The following is an 18,382-nucleotide window of genomic DNA, read 5'->3' on the forward strand; positions in this document are numbered from 1 at the left end:
CCTATATAGATGGAAGGAGGGAGTATGAATACATGTTTTGTCCAATTAAATTTTTTCGCTTGCTGTATAATGCATGTAACCTACTCATACCAACATTTTAGTGCATTCCAAATGTCTATACTACCATTGCAATTCGAACTGAATTTGAATTCGTTTCTCTATTTCAATAAGAATCTACAATCATGATTGTTGCCAACTTCAACCATCATTCGTGTATTACCTTAATAACACACCACATGATTACTATACAGATAGTTATGAACTATGTGTACTACATGAACTCGAATTCTATTTTTTGAATACACTTGATGTTGATTCCAAATAATAGTACATTTGATGTACTAACTATATATTCATAATCTAAACCATGTTCCATATGTGTGCACCGTGTCTGTCACACATAGTATAGTGCCCCGCCCCCTACATTATGACAAGTATTTAGACATGAGCTGCAAAAGCCACACATTAGCCCAAATTATGATCAATGTTATATATATTATACGTAGTCCTAGCAAGATTCCCATGCATTCCACAGAACATCAACTTGATCAAGGGGAGGCCTAATTTGCAAATATGGAGAGGGGTGTGGGTATCTTTTTTCAAAATTGCAATAGTTTCCTTCCTATCCGTCAAATATAAATCGGACGACCTATATTGCAGGATGGCAGGCACAACATCATCAACAACTTCGTTTTTTATAAGAGTAGAGATAAAATATATTATATGTAGTATAACATGTTGATAACCACACCATGTGTATCACCGTTATATATATTCACACATGCGTCGGTTTAAAACACTATGATAAATTCTTCAAATATCTGAATTCGCTTTTTATAATGAAGTATGATCTCTATTCGTCTTTTACACCCACACAATCCTCTTATCTTTGTAGCTAGCTAGCGCTAACTTTCTCTCATGCATGCACACGCCCGCATCCCTCTAGCCCTCCCTCGGCATTCTCTAGCTCCATCGCGCAAATTCGTCTTTTCACTTTAGGTCGTTCACCCATGGTGTGTGTAGGCCCCCCATCTCCTTCTTTACGGCACACATCGATCGATATGCCTCTCTAGCCAGGTGTTCCTAGCACAAAACACAAGCTTCCCCTCTTCTCTTATCACCCTCCATGCCTCACTCCCACCACTCTTTTCATCGATCTCATACTCGTACACTCCTCCCCCTCGATATAGTATGACTCTCACACCACCTCCTAGATGCATCCCTCTCTCTCTATCCTTCTCCCCGTGCCTCATTTGCTTCTAACACACGCATGCAAGTATACCGATCGATATCTGATGTCTACTACACAACCTTTTTCTTGTAGACGTTGTTGGGCCTGCAAGTGCACAGGTTTGTAGGAGAGTAGCAAATTTCCCTCAAGTGGATGACCTAAGGTTTATCAATCCGTGGGAGGCGTAGGATGAAGATGGTCTCTCTCAAACAACCCTGCAACCAAATAACAAAGAGTCTATTGTGTCCCCAACACACCCAATACAATGGTAAATTATATAGGTGCACTAGTTTGGCGAAGACATGGTGATACAAGTGCAATATGGATGGTAGATATAGGTTTTTGTAATCTGAAAATATAAAAACAGCAAGGTAACTAATGATAAAAGTGAGCGTAAACGGTATTGCAATGATAGGAAACAAGGCCTAGGGTTCATACTTTCACTAGTGCAAGTTCTCTCAACAATAATAACATAGATAGATCATATAACAATCCCTCAACATGCAACAAAGAGTCACTCCAAATCCACTAATAGCGGAGAACAAACGAAGAGATTATGGTAGGGTATGAAACCACCTCAAAGTTATTCTTTCGGATCAACCTATTCAAGAGTTCGTACTAGAATAACACCTTAAGACACAAATCAACCAAAACCCTAATTTCACCTAGATACTCCATTGTCACCTCAAGTATCCGTGGGCATGATTATACGATATGCGTCACACAATCTCAAATTCATCCAACCAACACAAAGTACTTCAAGAGTGCCCCAAAGTTTCTACCGGAGAGTCAAGAAAACGTGTGCCAACCCCTATGCATAGGTTCATGGGCGGAACCCGCAAGTTGGTCACCAAAAACATACATCAAGTGGCACGTGATATCCCATTGTCACCACAGATAAACACGGCAAGACATACATCAAGTGTTCTCATCATAAAGACTCAATCCAATAAGATAACTTCAAGAGGGAAACTCAATTCATCACAAGAGAGTAGAGGGGGAGAAACATCATAAGATCTAACTATAATAGCAAAGCTCGCGATACATCAAGATCGTGCCATAGAGAGAACACGAGAGAGAGAGAGAGAGAGAGAGAGAGAGATCAAACACATAGCTATTGGTACATACCCTCAGCCCCAAGGGTGAACTACTCCCTCCTCGTCATGGAGAGTGCCGGGATGATGAAGATGGCCACCGGTGATGGGTTCCCCCTTCGGCAGGGTGCTAGAACGGGCTCCCAAGAGGTTTTTGGTGGCTACAGAGGCTTGCGGCGGCGAAACTCCCGATCTGTCTTGATATTTTATGGTTTTAGGGTACGTAGGTATATATAGGAGAAAGAAGTCGGTCGGGAGGTGCTCGAGGGGCCCACGAGATAGGGGGGCGTGCCCTACAGGGAGGGGCTCCTATCTCGTGGCTGCCTCGAGTATCTTCTGACGTGAACTCCAAGTCTCCAGGATCATATTCTTCCAAAAAATCACGCTGCCGAAGGTTTCATTCCATTTGGACACCGTTTGATATTCCTTTCCTTCGAAATACTGAAACAGGCAATAAAACAGCAATATGGGCTGGGCCTCCGGTTAATAGGTTAGTCCCAAAAGTAATATAAAAGTGTATAATAAAGCCCGTAATCGTTCAAAACAGATAATAAAATAGCATGAATGCTTGATAAACTATAGATACGTTGGAGATGTATCAACATCCCCAAGCTTAATTCCTACTCGTCCTCGAGTAGGTTAATGATAAAAGAAAGAATTTATGAAGTGTGAATGCTAGAAGGTGCACAAGTTTGATCAATGATAATTTCAATCACCTTTTCTAGCATGATAATATGTCATAACAGTAGTTCATCTCATAACACTTCTCACGATAAAGTAACAAGCAATTCACATGTCAAAGCATAGACCATAAACTTTCTTGAAAACTAGCAAACTTCATTCTTAGTCATCAAACAATTCCAGTTCATCTTGTTTTCAGGAATAGCAAACTCCACATACTCAACTATCATATAGTCTTCTACAATTGCTAACACTCACGCAATACTAATGGTTATGGAGTTTCAATCGGACACTGAGAAATATAGGGGCTTATAGTGTTGCCTCCCAACGTATTCACCTTTGGGTGATGTCAACAATAATAGTTCATGCTAACTTACATCCAATTGGATATATATATATATATCAGGATCACCCCAACACAAAGTGCTTGCCAAAGGATAAAATTAAAAAGGGAAAGGTGAATATCACCTTGACTCTTGCATAAAAGTAAAAGACATATAGTAAAAGATAGGACCTTCGCAGAGGGAAGCAGAGGTTGTCATGCGCTTTTAGGGTTGGATGCACAAAATCTTAATGCGAATGGACATCACTTTATATTGCCACTTGTATATGGACCTTTATTATGCAGTCCACCGCTTTTATTGCTTCCATAACAATAGATCGTATAAAGCTATTTTCTTCACACCAAAAGATCATACATATTTAGAGAGCAATTTTTATTTCTTGCACCGATGGCAACTTACTTGAAGGATCTTACTCAATCCATAGGTAGGTATGGTGGACTCTCATGGCAAAACTGGGTTTAAGGATATTTGGAAGCACAAGTAGTATCTCTACTTGGTGCAAGGAATTTGGCAGCATGAGGGGGAAAGGCAAGCTCAACATGTTTGAATGATCCATGACAATATACTTTAACTGAGATGTCGAAAAACATAAACCATTACGTTGTCTTCCTTGTCCAACATCAACTCTTTAGCATGTCATACTTAATGAGTGCTCCCAATTATAAAAGATGTCTAGGATAGTGTATTTATATGTGAAATCACTCTTCCTTAAATTTTTTTCATGAATTGTTCAAATGACCAATACAATGCTTGCTAACCTTCAATAAATTTACAACCTCTACTTCTTAGATGTGAAGTCATTACTCCCCATGGGATAAGAAAATGAGACATATATAATTTCAGATTTATGACATTCAACTCATTCAACAATTTACTCCTAGGATATAAGTGAAGCACACGAGTAAATGACAAACTACTCCAAAAAGATATAAGTGAAGATCAATGGGTAGCTAAATAATTATGTAACTATGTGAAGACTCTCTCTCATTAAGGAATTTCAGATCTTAAGTACTTTATTCAAGCAACAAGCAAAGCAAAATAAAATGACATTGCAAGGATAGCACAACTCATGTGAAGAAGCAAAAACTTAGGCTCAATCGATACTAACCGATAGTTGTTGAAGAAGAAAGGTGGGATGCCTACCGGGGCATCCCCAAGCTTAAACTTTTGTGTCTCCTTAATTCCTCTCATATCATGGTTTCTCTTTTTATCAAAAGCTTCATCCACACCAAACTCAACAAGAACTCGTGAGATAGGTTAGTATAAACAAATGCAAAACCTTACCATTTTCTACTGTAACAAATCACTAAAATTATTATTCAACACTACATACTAAATGCCTCTGCATATTTAATACTCCTATCCTCAAATAGAATCATTAAACAAGCAAACATATGCAAACAATGCAAACATAACAGCAATATGTCAAAACAGTACAGTCTGTAAAGAATGCAAGAGTATCAATACTTCCCTAACTCCAAAAATTATGAGAGAAATACCTCACTGTAGAAGATTTATCAAAGATCATTATGCAAAAAGTTTCAATGTTATATCATGCTCTGACTTTTCTAGGGAATTTTTGCAACAGCGGTAAACTTTCTGTTTTCAAACAGCAACATGTATACTAGAAAAATAAGCATGGTAAAGGCCATCCTTGAGAATATTATTGAAACTAGAGATGCAAAACATTATTATAAATAACAGCAAGCAAATACTAATGAAAGAAAATGACGCTCCAAGCAAAACACATATCACGTGGTGAATAAAAATATAGCTCCAAGTAAAGTTACCGATGGACGAAGACGAAAGAGGGGATGCCTTCCGGGGCATCCCCAAGCTTAGGCTCTTGGTTGTCCTTGAATATTACCTTGGGGTGCCTTGGGAATACCCAAGCTTAGGCTCTTGCCACTCCTTATTCCATAGTCCATCGAATCTTTACCCAAAACTTGAAAACTCCACAACACAAAACTCAATAGAAAACTCGTAAGCTCCGTTAGTATAAGAAAATAAAACCACCACTTAGGTACTGTAATGAACTAATTCTAAATTCATATTGGTGTAATATATACTGTATTCCAACTTCTCTATGGTTCATATCCTACGATACTACTCATAGATTCATCAAAATAAGCAAACAACACATAGAAAGCAGAATCTGTCAAAAACAGAACAGTCTGTAGTAATCTGTATCAAACGTATACTTCTGAACTCCAAAAATCCTACAAAATTAGTAAGTCCTAAGAAATTTGTGTACCAATCCAGAGTAAAAATAATCAGATCAGAAGCACGTTTATGTGAATTAACAAAACTAATTTACTGGGTGCAAAAGTTTTTGATTTTCAGCAGGATCAACACAACTATCGTCGTAAGCTATCCTAAAGGTCTTACTTGGCACTTTATTGAAATAAAAGCTATAAAACATGATTACTACAGTATCATAATCATCTCAACACACAAAAACAGTAAGTGTAAATATTGGGTTGTCTCCCAACAAGCGCTTTTCTTTAATGCCTTTCTAGCTAGGCATGACGATGGCAATGATGCTCACATAAAAGATAAGAATTGAAACATAACGGGAGCATCATGAAGCATATGACTAGCACATTTAAGCCTAACCCACTTCCTATGCATAGGGATTTTATGAGCAAACAACTTATGGGAACAATAATTAACTAGCATTGGAAGGTAAAACAAGCATAGCTTCAAGATTTCAAGCACGTAGGGAGGAAACTTAATATTTTTGCAATTCCTACAAGCATATGTTCCTCCCTCATAATAATTTTCAGTAGCATCATGAATGAATTCAACAATATAACCAGCACCTAAAGCATTCCTTTCATGATCTACAAGCATAGAAAATTTACTACTCTCCACATAAGCAAATTTCTTCTCATGAATAGTAGAGGGAGCAAACTCAACAAAATAATTATCATGTGAGGCATAATCCAATTGAAAACTAAAATCATGATGACAAGTTTCATGGTTATCATTATTCTTAATAGCATACAAGTCATCACAATAATCATCATAAGTAGCAACTTCGTTCTCATCATAATCGATTGAAACCTCTCCCAAGATAGTGGAATCACTAAATAAAGTTGACACTCTTCCAAATCCACTTTTGTATTCATCACAATAAAATTCAACATCCTCCAAAATAGTGGGATAACTACTTCCTAAAGTTGACACTCTTACAAACCCACTTTCATCAATATAACCATCATAAATAGGAGGCATGCTATTATCATAACAACTTTGCATATCAAAACTTGGGATGCTAAAAGTATCATCTTCATAAAACATAGCATCCCCAAGCTTGGGACAAACATTAATTTCAGCAAATATATTCTCAAATAATTCATCCTCATCAAACATAGCTTCCCCAAGCTTGGGCCTTTTCATATCATAAGCATAATCACTATCATCATTAATAGTATAGATAGCACCGATAGTATAGCAATTATCATCATCACAATGAGTAGTAGGAGCAACATCATTTGGGAGGGATACCTTCTTACCTTTGTTGCCCCTTCTTTTCCTTTTCTTTTTCACATTATGTGTGGGTTCAACCTTCCTCTTTGAGCTCCTTATTGACGAGATTGGTTGAATAGAAAGCTCCTCCTCGTTACCTGATTCATCATAAGAAATAATAGGAGGAGATTGGGAAGTCTCTTCCCTTTCATTAGTATTCTCATCATCTTGTCTTTGCTTTCTTTTCTTTAGGTAATTGGCAATATAAGGATTTTCAATGCAATTCACCGCACAATACACATAAATCTTCTCTAGATCAAAATCAAGAAATCTATCAAGATTAAATTTTGGAATACCCTCAGTTATACATTTCATTTCTTCATACCCCAAAAGAAGACTAGGCTCTTTATGATGCCCAAGGGTAATCAAGTTATCATAATTTTTGGACACGATTCGATCATGAAACAATTTGCATTGGAGATTTAAATGACCACGTTCATTGCAAAGTTCACAAGGGGCACGAAAAATATTGAATTTTTCAGCACAAACATCAAGACTTTATTGCAACCTTTTAGTTTCTAAATACTTATGCCTCTTGCAATATATATCTTCTCTATTTGGTGTGTTCATGCAAACATGCACTCCACAAAAGTTGACATGCTTATAAGAGATATTTTCATCATAACTAGTGCAATCATCATTAGTACTATGGATATTCAAAGAGTTCATACTAACAACATTGCAATCATGCTCATCATTCAAAGATTTAGTATCAAACATTCTATAGATTTCTTCTTCTAGCACTTGCGCACAATTTTCCTTTTCATCATTCTCACGAAAGATATTGAAAAGATGAAGCGTATGAGACAAACTTAACTCCATTTTTTGTAGTTTTCTTTTATAAACTAAACTAGTGATAAAACAAGAAACAAAAAGATTCGATTGCAAGATCTAAAGATATACCTTCAAGCACTCACCTCCCTGGCAACGGCGCCAGAAAACAGCTTGATGTGTACTACACAACCTTCTTCTTCTAGTCTTGTAGACGTTGTTGGGCCTGCAAGTGCACTGGTTTGTAGGACAGTAGCAAATTTCCCTAAAGTGGATGACCTAAGGTTTATCAATCCGTGGGGGGCGTAGGATGAAGATGGTCTCTCTCAAACAACCCTGCAACCAAATAACAAAGAGTCTCTTGTGTCCCCAACACACCCAATACAATGGTAAATTGTATAGGTGCACTAGTTCGGCGAAGACATGGTGATACAAGTGCAATATGGTTGGTAGATATAGGTTTTTGTAATCTGAAAATATAAAAACAGCAAGGTAACTAATGATAAAAGTGAGCGTAAACGGTATTGCAATGATAGGAACAAGGCCTAGGGTTCATACTTTCACTAGTGCAAGTTCTCTCAACAATAATAACATAGATAGATCATATAACAATCCCTCAACATGCAACAAAGAGTCACTGCAAAGCCACTAGTAGCGGAGAACAAACGAAGAGATTATGGTAGGGTACGAAACCACCTCAAAGTTATTCTTTCGCATCAATCTATTCAAGAGTCTGTACTAGAATAACACCTTAAGACACAAATCAACCAAAACACTAATGTCACCTAGATACTCCATTGTCACCTCAAGTATCCGTGGGCATGATTATACGATATGCGTCACACAATCTCAAATTCATCCAACCAACACAAAGTACTTCAAAGAGTGCCCCAAAGTTTCTACCGGAGAGTCAAGAAAACGTGTGCCAACCCCTATGCATAGGTTCATGGGCGGAACCCGCAAGTTGGTCACCAAAAACATACATCAAGTGGCACGTGATATCCCATTGTCACCACAGATAAACACGGCAAGACATACGTCAAGTGTTCTCATCATAAAGACTCAATCCAATAAGATAACTTCAAGAGGGAAACTCAATTCATCACAAGAGAGTAGAGGGGGAGAAACATCATAAGATCCAACTATAATATCAAAGCTCGCGTTACATCAAGATCGTGCCATAGAGAGAACATGAGAGAGAGAGAGATCAAACACATAGCTACTGGTACATACCCTCAACCCCGAGGGTGAACTACTCCCTCCTCGTCATGGAGAGCGCCGGGATGATGAAGATGGCCACCGGTGATGGGTTCCCTGAGGGAGTCCTGGACTAGGGGGTGTCCGGATAGCCGAACTATCATCATCGGCCGGACTCCAAGACTATGAAGATACAAGATTGAAGACTTCGTCTCGTGTCCGGATGGGACTTTCCTTGGCGTGGAAGGCAAGCTTGGCGATACGGATATGTAGATCTCCTACCATTGTAACCGACTCTGTGTAACCCTAGCCCCTCCAGTGTCTATATAAACCGGAGGGTTTTAGTCCATAGGACAGAACAACAATCATACCATAGGCTAGCTTCTAGGGTTTAGCCTCCTTGATCTCGTGGTAGATCTACTCTTGTACTACACATATCATCAATATCAATCAAGCAGGAGTAGGGTTTTACCTCCATCGAGAGGGCCCGAACCTGGGTAAAAACATCGTGTCCCTTGTCTCCTGTTACCATCCGCCTAGACGCACAGTTCGGGACCCCCTACCCGAGATCCACCGGTTTTGACACCGACATTGGTGCTTTCATTGAGAGTTCCTCTGTGTCGTCACCGATAGGCTCGATGGCTCCTGCGATCATCAACAACAACGATGCAGTCCAGGGTGAGACTTTTCTCCTTGGACAGATCTTCGTATTCGGCGGCTTTGCACTGCGGGCCAATTCGCTTGGCCATCTCTAGCAGATCGAAAGCTACGCCCCTGGCCGTCAGGTCAGATTTGGAAGTCTGAACTTCACGGCTGACATCCGTGGAGACTTGATCTTCGATGGATTCGAGCCACAGCCGAGCGCGCCGCACTGTCACGATGGGCATGATTTAGCTCTGCTGCCGGACAGTGCCCTGAAGGCCGCACACAAGTCCGCTCCGACCCTTGATTCGGAGCCGGCTGCACAGATCGAGGATGGGTGGCTAGACACCGCCTCGGGGGCTGCAACCTCTACGGCGATGGAGCCGAATACTGACCTTGTCCCTTGTGAAGCTTGTGACTCCGAGGTGCCGGACTCCTCGCCGGACTCCGAACCTCCCACGCCCCCTCCAATCAAATCCGATTGGGCGCCGATCATGGAGTTCACTGCTGCGGACATCTTTCAACACTCACCTTTTGGCGACATCCTGAATTCGCTAAAATATCTCTCGTTATCAGAAGAGCCCTGGCCGGACTGCGGTCAGGACGGTTGGGATGCGGACGACGAAGAAATTCAAAGCCCACCCACCACCCACTTCGTAGCCACTGTCGACGATCTAACCGACATGCTAGACTTTGACTCCGAAGACATCGACGGTATGGACGACGATGCCGGAGACGACCAAGAACCAGCGCCCACTGGGCACTGGAAAGCCACCTCGTCATATGACATATACATGGTGGACATCCCAAAGGATGGGAATGGCGATGGAGCAGCGGAGGAAGACCTATCCAGGAAACAGCCTAAGCGCCGGCGTCAGCGGCGCCGCTCTAAATCCCGCCACAGCAAGAATGGAGATTCCGGCACCGGAGATAATAACACCCCAGACAGTGCCGAAGACAACCCCCTCCAGCAAGATTCAGCACAGGAGGATGGAGAAGCCAGCCCTCATGAGAGAGCGGCAGTCGAAGAGGTAGAGGATGATAATCACACGCCTCCCTCCGGAGACGAGGCAAGCCTCGACGACGACGAATTCGTCGTGCCTGAGGATCCCGTTGAACAAGAGCGTTTTAAATGCAAGCTTATGGCCACGGCAAACAGCCTCAAGAAAAAGCAGCAACAACTTAGAGCTGATCAAGATCTGCTAGCCGACAGATGGACTGAAGTCCTTGCGGCCGAAGAGCATGAACTCGAACGCCCCTCCAAAAGCTACCCCAAACACAAGCTGCTCCCCCGATTAGAGGAGGAAGCATATAAACCTGCATTAGCAGCGCACAATACGGCTGACGGACCACCTCATGGCCGAGACAGAGAGGCCTCTAGGCCCTCCACTAGAACCGTACCCCGGCATCGCTCGAAAAGCACAAAGCCACAGGGGAACACTCCGGACTTGCGAGATATATTGGAGGATAAGGCAAGACAATCAAGATCGATCTACGGATCGCATGGGTGCCCCATGATACGTGACGACATCCGTCACGCCGGACACAGCAAGTCCGGCCGGGCCGAACACTGTAGACAAAGATCGTTTGAGCTACATCGTGATATAGCCCAATACAGAGGCGCCGCACACCCACTATGCTTCACAGATGAAGTAATGGATCATCATATCCCCGAAGGGTTTAAACACGTGAATATTGAATCCTACAATGGCACAACAGACCCCGCGGTTTGGATCGATGACTATCCCCTTCATATCCACATGGCCCACAGTGATGATCTTCACGCCATCAAATACCTCCCACTCAAGCTTAAAGGACCAGCTCGGCATTGGCTTAACAGCTTGCCAGCAGAATCAATTGGGTGTTGGGAGGACCTGGAAGCCGCATTCCTTGGTAACTTCCAGGGCACGTATGTGCGACCACCATACGCTGACGACCTAAGCCATATAATTCAGCAGCCAGACGAATCGGCCAGACAATTCTGGACACGGTTCTTAACTAAGAAAAATCAAATCGTCGACTGTCCGGATGCGGAGGCCCTCGCGGCCTTCAAACATAACATCCGCAATGAGTGGCTTGCCCGGCACCTAGGACAGGAAAAGCCGAAATCCATGGCAGCCCTCACATCACTCATGACCCGCTTCTGCGCGGGAGAGGACAGCTGGCTAGCCCGCAGCAACAACCTCAGCAAAAATTCTGGCAGTCCGGATACCAAGGACCGCAACGACAGGTCGCGTCGCAACAAGCACAAACGCCGCATTAACAGCGATAATACCGAGGATACGGCAGTCAATGCCGGATTCAGAGGCTCCAAACCTGGTCAGCGGAAAAAGCCATTCAAAAGAACTACTCCGGGTCCATCCAATTTGGACCGAATACTCGACCGCTCGTGCCAGATAGACGGCACCCCCGAAAAGCCAGCTAATCACACCAACAGGGACTGTTGGGTATTCAAGCAGGCAGGCAAGCTAGTTGCCGAAAACAATGACAAGGGGCTGCATAGCGATGACGAGGAAGAGACCCGACCGCCGAACAATAGAGGACAGAAGGGTTTCCCCCCACAAGTGCGGACGGTGAACATGATATACGCAACTCACATACCCAAGAGGGAGCGGAAGCGTGCACTCAGGGACGTATACGCGATGGAGCCAGTCGCCCCAAAGTTCAACCCATGGTCCTCCTGCCCGATCACTTTTGATCGAAGGGACCACCCCACCAGCATCCGCCACGGCGGATTCGCCGCATTGGTTTTAGACCCAATCGTCGATGGATTTCACCTCACCAGAGTCCTGATGGACGGCGGCAGCAGCCTGAACCTGCTTTATCAGGACACAGTGGGAAAGATGGGCATAGACCCCTCAAGGATTAAACCCACAAAGACAACCTTCAAAGGTGTCATACCAGGTGTAGAGGCCAATTGTACAGGCTCAGTTACACTAGAAGTGGTCTTCGGATCCCCGGATAACTTCCGAAGCGAGGAGTTAATCTTCGACATAGTTCCGTTCCACAGCGGCTATCATGCTCTGCTCGGACGGACCGCGTTTGCAAAGTTCAACGCGATGCCGCACTATGCGTACCTCAAGCTCAAGATGCCAGGCCCTCGAGGAGTCATCACGGTCAACGGAAACACTGAACGCTCTCTCCGAACGGAGGAACATACAGCGGCTCTCGCGGCAGAAGTACAGTGCAGCCTCTTAAGGCCATTCTCAAGTCCGGTCGTTAAGCGACCGGACACGGCTAAACGCGCCCGGAGTAACCTACAACAAGACCACCTGGCACGTTCCGAGCATGCGTAGCAATGCGGCCCCAACCCCAGCCCTTGCAAAATTGCAAGATTGGTCCTTCGCGTACATCATTACGCTCTAAAGATACCATGGGCATAGGGGGAGGGGCACGACCACGACAGGCCCAGAATGCGGCTTAACCACACCAGGGGCTCCCAAGTGTGTCATTCTTTTTTTCCCTTTTTCTTTTTTTTCTTCTTACCCACAGGACTCCGTTCACCAGAGGCCCTGTCCGGCAGTAGACCTGCCGAACTCATGATGCAATAGCCAGGGAAGGAGAAAGGCTACGACGAGTATCCAGGTGGTCTCCATTACGAGCATTAAATCTGTTTTATACACCATTCCGCAGCCTACCCCTAGAGGGGGACATGTTTAATAGTCCCATCCCTTGCTTACCGCACTATTTGTATCGTTCTGCATTCATGGCAGTATTTCTTGAATAAACAATGCATCGCTTTTTTGCTTATAATTGCATTCCTTTCTTATACATATGTTCATTTATGACATGTTGCATCCGTACACTTTGGTACGGCTAAATACGCCAGGGGCTTAAGTTCCCCATATTATGGTGTGACAAGTCCGAACACTTTCACAAGTGCGGCACCCCGAACTTATAGAATTATATGCATCGGCTTCGAATCATGTCTTGGGTAAATAGTTGGGTTTGCCCGGCTCCCATGTTTTGGTACCTTACGTTCCGTTGTATCGGCTAAGGTAGCGCTGGGAGAACCACTATGATTGCGCCCCAGTTGAGCTGTGCGAGCACCTCAGTGGAGAAAGCTAAAACTGGCCGTCATGATGAGGTGAGAGCCGGTCGCTGTTCGAGAGGTTTTTTTGAGTACCTAAAGACTTATGCCGCTTAGAGCGAGGAACCGGCTTCGTCCGTCCCAGGCGTGGATAGCGCCCCGAACTCGGTCTTCCGAACACTAGGGGCTTCGCCGAAATTTAAAATTATAGAATTATATGGCTAAGTGAGACTGTTCAAGCACTATAAGTCCGGTTGCCTTGTTCGTTGTGTTGAGCGCCTCCCTAGATGGACCCAAAAATGGGAACAAGAGCGCTCAAGTTTATCCCGAACACCCCAGCACTCGTGGCATGGGGGCTGAAGCCGACGACTTGCCATCTCTCAGATTTGATAAACGGCCGCACAGAAGGTAATATTTTAAATTAACAAGCGTTGCTTAGTGCATATGAACAAAGTTTTCAACGCACAGGATAACAAAATGCGAGTCTACTCAAATATTACATCTTTGGAGCACTCACCCGCAATAATGCGGGCACCCTTCAGGACACCCTTATAATACATCTCGGGCGTGCGATACTCCTTGCCCGGCGGTGGCGCGTCCGTCACAAGCTTCTCAGCGTCCATCTTGCCCCAGTGCACCTTAGCACGGGCAAGGGCCCGACGGGCACCTTCAATGCAGGCGGAGTGCTTGATGACTTCAACCCATGAACAAGCATCCACCAGCCGCCGCACCAGGCCGAAGTAGCTCCCAGGCATGGCCTCCTTGGGCCACAGCCGAACTATGAGGCCCTTCATGGCCTGTTCGGCCACCTTGTGGAGCTCGACCAGCTGCCTCAGCTGGTCGCTAAGGGGCACTGGATGTACGGCCTCAGCATAGTGAGACCAGAAGATCTTCTCCGTCGAGCTCCCCTCCTCGGCCCTGTAGAAAGCGGCAGCATTGGACACGCTGCGGGGTAGATCTGGGAACGCTCCTGGAGAGCTCCGAATTCGGGTAAGTAATAGGTAATTCACATTCACATGCTTGCTTTGCATGAAAAATGCCTTACCCGCCGCTATTTTCTTCAATGCCTCGATTTCCTGGAGGGCCTTGTGGGCTTCGGCCTTAGCGGCTTTGGCATTCTCAAGAGCCGATGCAAGCTCGGACTCTCGAGTCTTCGAGTCGCGCTCCAAACTCTCTTGTTTTTCCACGAGAGCCTGGAGCTCTTGCTATACCTCCGCCACCCGCGCCTCCTGCTTCTCTCGCCTAGCACGCTCCGCGGCCGCATTATGTTCGGCCGAGGACACAGCCTCCTTCAGGGCCGCCACCTCGTTTGTGGCCCCTGGAGTACCCACGTTATCCTTGTCATTCCTCTTGCAACCAAATCCTTTTCTGTAAGGTACAAGTTTAATAAGGTGTTACTCACCTTCCTTGTCCTCGAGCTGCTTCTTGGCACGGCCGAGCTCGCTCTCGGACCGCTCGAGGCTTTGCTTCAAAGCATTGACCTCCGCAGTCAGTGCGGCAGAGGTCAGCAGCGCAGCCTGCAATCCCATATTGACATATTTTTTAAGACTCCTGCATATATCTTTTTAGATCCTCAGTCCGGATTTTCTTTCCGAACACCGAACCGAGCATCAGGCGCTACTGTCTATGCGGTACTATTTTACATATATTAAAACTCTTACCTCAAAGCCTGTTAGAAGGCTGCTGCAGGCCTCGGTCAGCCCGCTTTTGGCAAGCTGAACCTTCTGAATCACCGCACTCATGACAGTGCAGTGTTCCTCTTTGACGGAAGTGCTGTTGAACGCCTCCAGCAAGTTATCCAGCGCCTCCGATTGGACGAAGGCCGCTGGCGTCACAGTCTTGCCCTTCTTACGAAGGGGCCGCCCGCCGGACTCCGGAACCACTGCAGGTTCCGGTGCGTAGTCCTGTACGAAGTACGGGAGGTCGCCCTGTGGCACCTCCCGGGCCTCCTCCTCCGGGAGGGTCCCTCTCTGGGATCCCACCTCGGTGTCGTCGGCGGCACGGGGGGTGGAGGCGGTCGGAAGTGAAGTACTATCCACATCCGACATACCCAAGGACCCGCTCGATGAAGCGGGAAGATCGTCCTTGGGCGGACTGCAGGGTTGTATGCGGCATTAGAAAGACACCGTGTGGTGAAAAGAAAAATCATGAATTTATTCGCGAGTCCGGATACTTACGATCTCGCCAGGGGCTTGGCCCTTGAGGGCCACTCCTCGTCGCCGTCGCCGACGTTGGTGGAACAGTCCGGGGGAAGGGTCCTTCCCTTCTTGGACCCTCCGACCTCCCTCGATGGGGAGGCCTTCCTCTTCTTCTCTCCCCCCACTGGGGGAGAGGCCTCTTTCTTCTCCTCCTCGTCCTCGTGTGAGGAGTCTGCCTCGTTGTCATCGGATGATGAATCCGATACCACTGACGCCGGGAACTCCTTCGGGTTCCCGTGGCCTTCTTCTTGGCCTTCTTCTCCGGCACTACGTAAAGTGCCGGGACCAGCAGCCCTGTTAGACGGGCATCCGCTGGGTCTTCTGGAAGGGGAGCCGGACAGTTAACATGTCCGGACGTCGCTTGCCAGGCCAGTTAAAGGTGTTGGGAGTTTAGATCCCGCATAAAGTCAAAACATGAAAAGCAAGTGTCCCATAAAGGATAACATGGCTTACCTCGCCAGCCGGACGCTGCGAGCTGAATCCGCGATCTTCGGTAGCGGATGCGGGAGCTTCGGCACCCTTGGACAGCACCCTCCAGGCATCTTCGTACGTAGTGTCGAAGAGCCCGCTCAAGGTCCGGTGTTGTGCCGGATCAAACTCCCACAAATTGAAGTCCCGTTGTTGGCAGGGGAGAATCCAGCGGACGAGCATGACCTGGATCACGTTGACAAGCTTGAGCTTCTTGTTCACCAGGGTATGGAGACAGGACTGGAGTCCGGTCAGCTCTTCCGAACTACCCCATAGCAGGCCCTTCTCTTTCCAGGAGGTGAGCCGCATGGGGATGCCAGATCTAAATTCGGGGGCCGCTGCCCATTTAGGGTCACGCGGCTCGGTGATGTAGAACCACCCCGATTGCCACCCTTTGATGGTTTCCACGAAGGCGCCCTCGAGCCAAGTGACGTTGGGCATTTTGCCCACCATGGCGCCTCCGCACTCTGCTTGGCTGCCTTTCACAACCTTCGGCTTGACATTGAAGGTCTTTAGCCACAAGCCAAAGTGGGGCTGGATGCAGAGGAAGGCCTCGCACACGACGATAAACGCCGAGATATTGAGGATGAAATTCGGGGCCAGATCGTGGAAATCCAGGACGTAGTAGAACATGAGCCCCCAGACCAAGGGGTGGAGTGGGAAGCCCAGTCCGCGGAGGAAATGGGGAAGGAATACCACCCTCTCATGGGGCTCGGGGTGGGGATGAGCTGCCCCTCGTCAGGGAGCCGGTGCGCGATGTCGCTGGACAGATATCCGGCGCTGCGCAGCTTCTTGATGTGCCCCTCAATAACGGAAGAGGCCATCCACTTGCCTCCCGCTCCGGACATGGTTGGAGAAGGTCGAGGTGAGATGTGCGGACTTGGGCGCTGGAGCTCGAGTGCGCGGAGATGGATAAGCAAAGGAGGAAGAAGGCGTAGGTAAAAAGGTGGATTCTTATCCCATTATATATGGGCGGACGAAACTATGCGTCCCCACCGGCCTGGTAAAACTTGCTTATCTCCCAAGCGCCACAATCAATGGCGTGGTTGGGTTACCCACATCCGTATTGATGAGAATCCCGGAATAAGGGGAACATGATCTCTGCTTCGACAAGACGTGCCAAGGAAACCGCTTCGCTAAACGCGCTGAGGTGGTATAATAAAAACGATTCGAGTAAAGGCTTGGTTGTGGTGTGACGTCACGCCACAAAAAACGTCAGCAGATTGAACTTGTGTAAATATTATTCTCTCTACGGTGGTATGTGGAATTTATTTTACAGAGCCGGACACTATCCTGGTGTTCACAATCTTCTATAAATTATTCGGAGGAGGAACCCGCCTTGCAATGCCGAAGACAATATGCGCGTCGGACTCGTCGTCATTGAAGCCTGGTTCAGGGGCTATTGAGGGAGTCCTGGACTAGGGGGTGTCCGGATAGCCGAACTATCATCATCGGCCGGACTCCAAGACTATGAAGATACAAGATTGAAGACTTCGTCCCGTGTCCGGATGGGACTTTCCTTGGCGTGGAAGGCAAGCTTGGCGATACGGATATGTAGATCTCCTACCATTGTAACCGACTCTGTGTAACCCTAGCCCCTCTGGTGTCTATATAAACCGGAGGGTTTTAGTCCATAGGACAGAACAACAATCATACCATAGGCTAGCTTCTAGGGTTTAGCCTCCTTGATCTCGTGGTAGACTTTAACTATTCCCAACATATACCTAGGTCGACTTTAACTATTCCCCCCATCGATCGACTTTACCTCACAAGTTATGTCTCTCCTTTCTCTGACAAAGGACGATTGATCTTCCTATGTAGGTATGTCTGCTTACCACAGCCATATCGCCCGCCCCCCCTCATCATTCGTGCATGCCTCCGGACCCGTCTCTCACACGCACGTGCACAGACAGGCAGCCATCCCCTCTCTTATTGATATTGCAGGCATGCCCTCCAGTTGTCTAGCAAGCCTATCCCACCATTTGTTAGAAGAAACTCCACTACCACCCCCTCCAACACTCTAGCTTTGTCTCTCTCCCAACCTTATTCCTCTCCTACACATATGCATGGATGCCGATCGATCTCCCTTAATACATGAGGTAGATCGATCTCCCTTAATACATGAGGTAGGCCTCTCTCCTCCTCCACACATATACCAGCCATCGTACCTCTATAGTTAATTAGCCCTCCCTCCC

Source organism: Triticum dicoccoides, chromosome 5B (assembly GCF_002162155.2).
Source record: "Triticum dicoccoides isolate Atlit2015 ecotype Zavitan chromosome 5B, WEW_v2.0, whole genome shotgun sequence".
In the NCBI taxonomy this organism is placed as follows: domain Eukaryota; kingdom Viridiplantae; phylum Streptophyta; class Magnoliopsida; order Poales; family Poaceae; genus Triticum; species Triticum dicoccoides.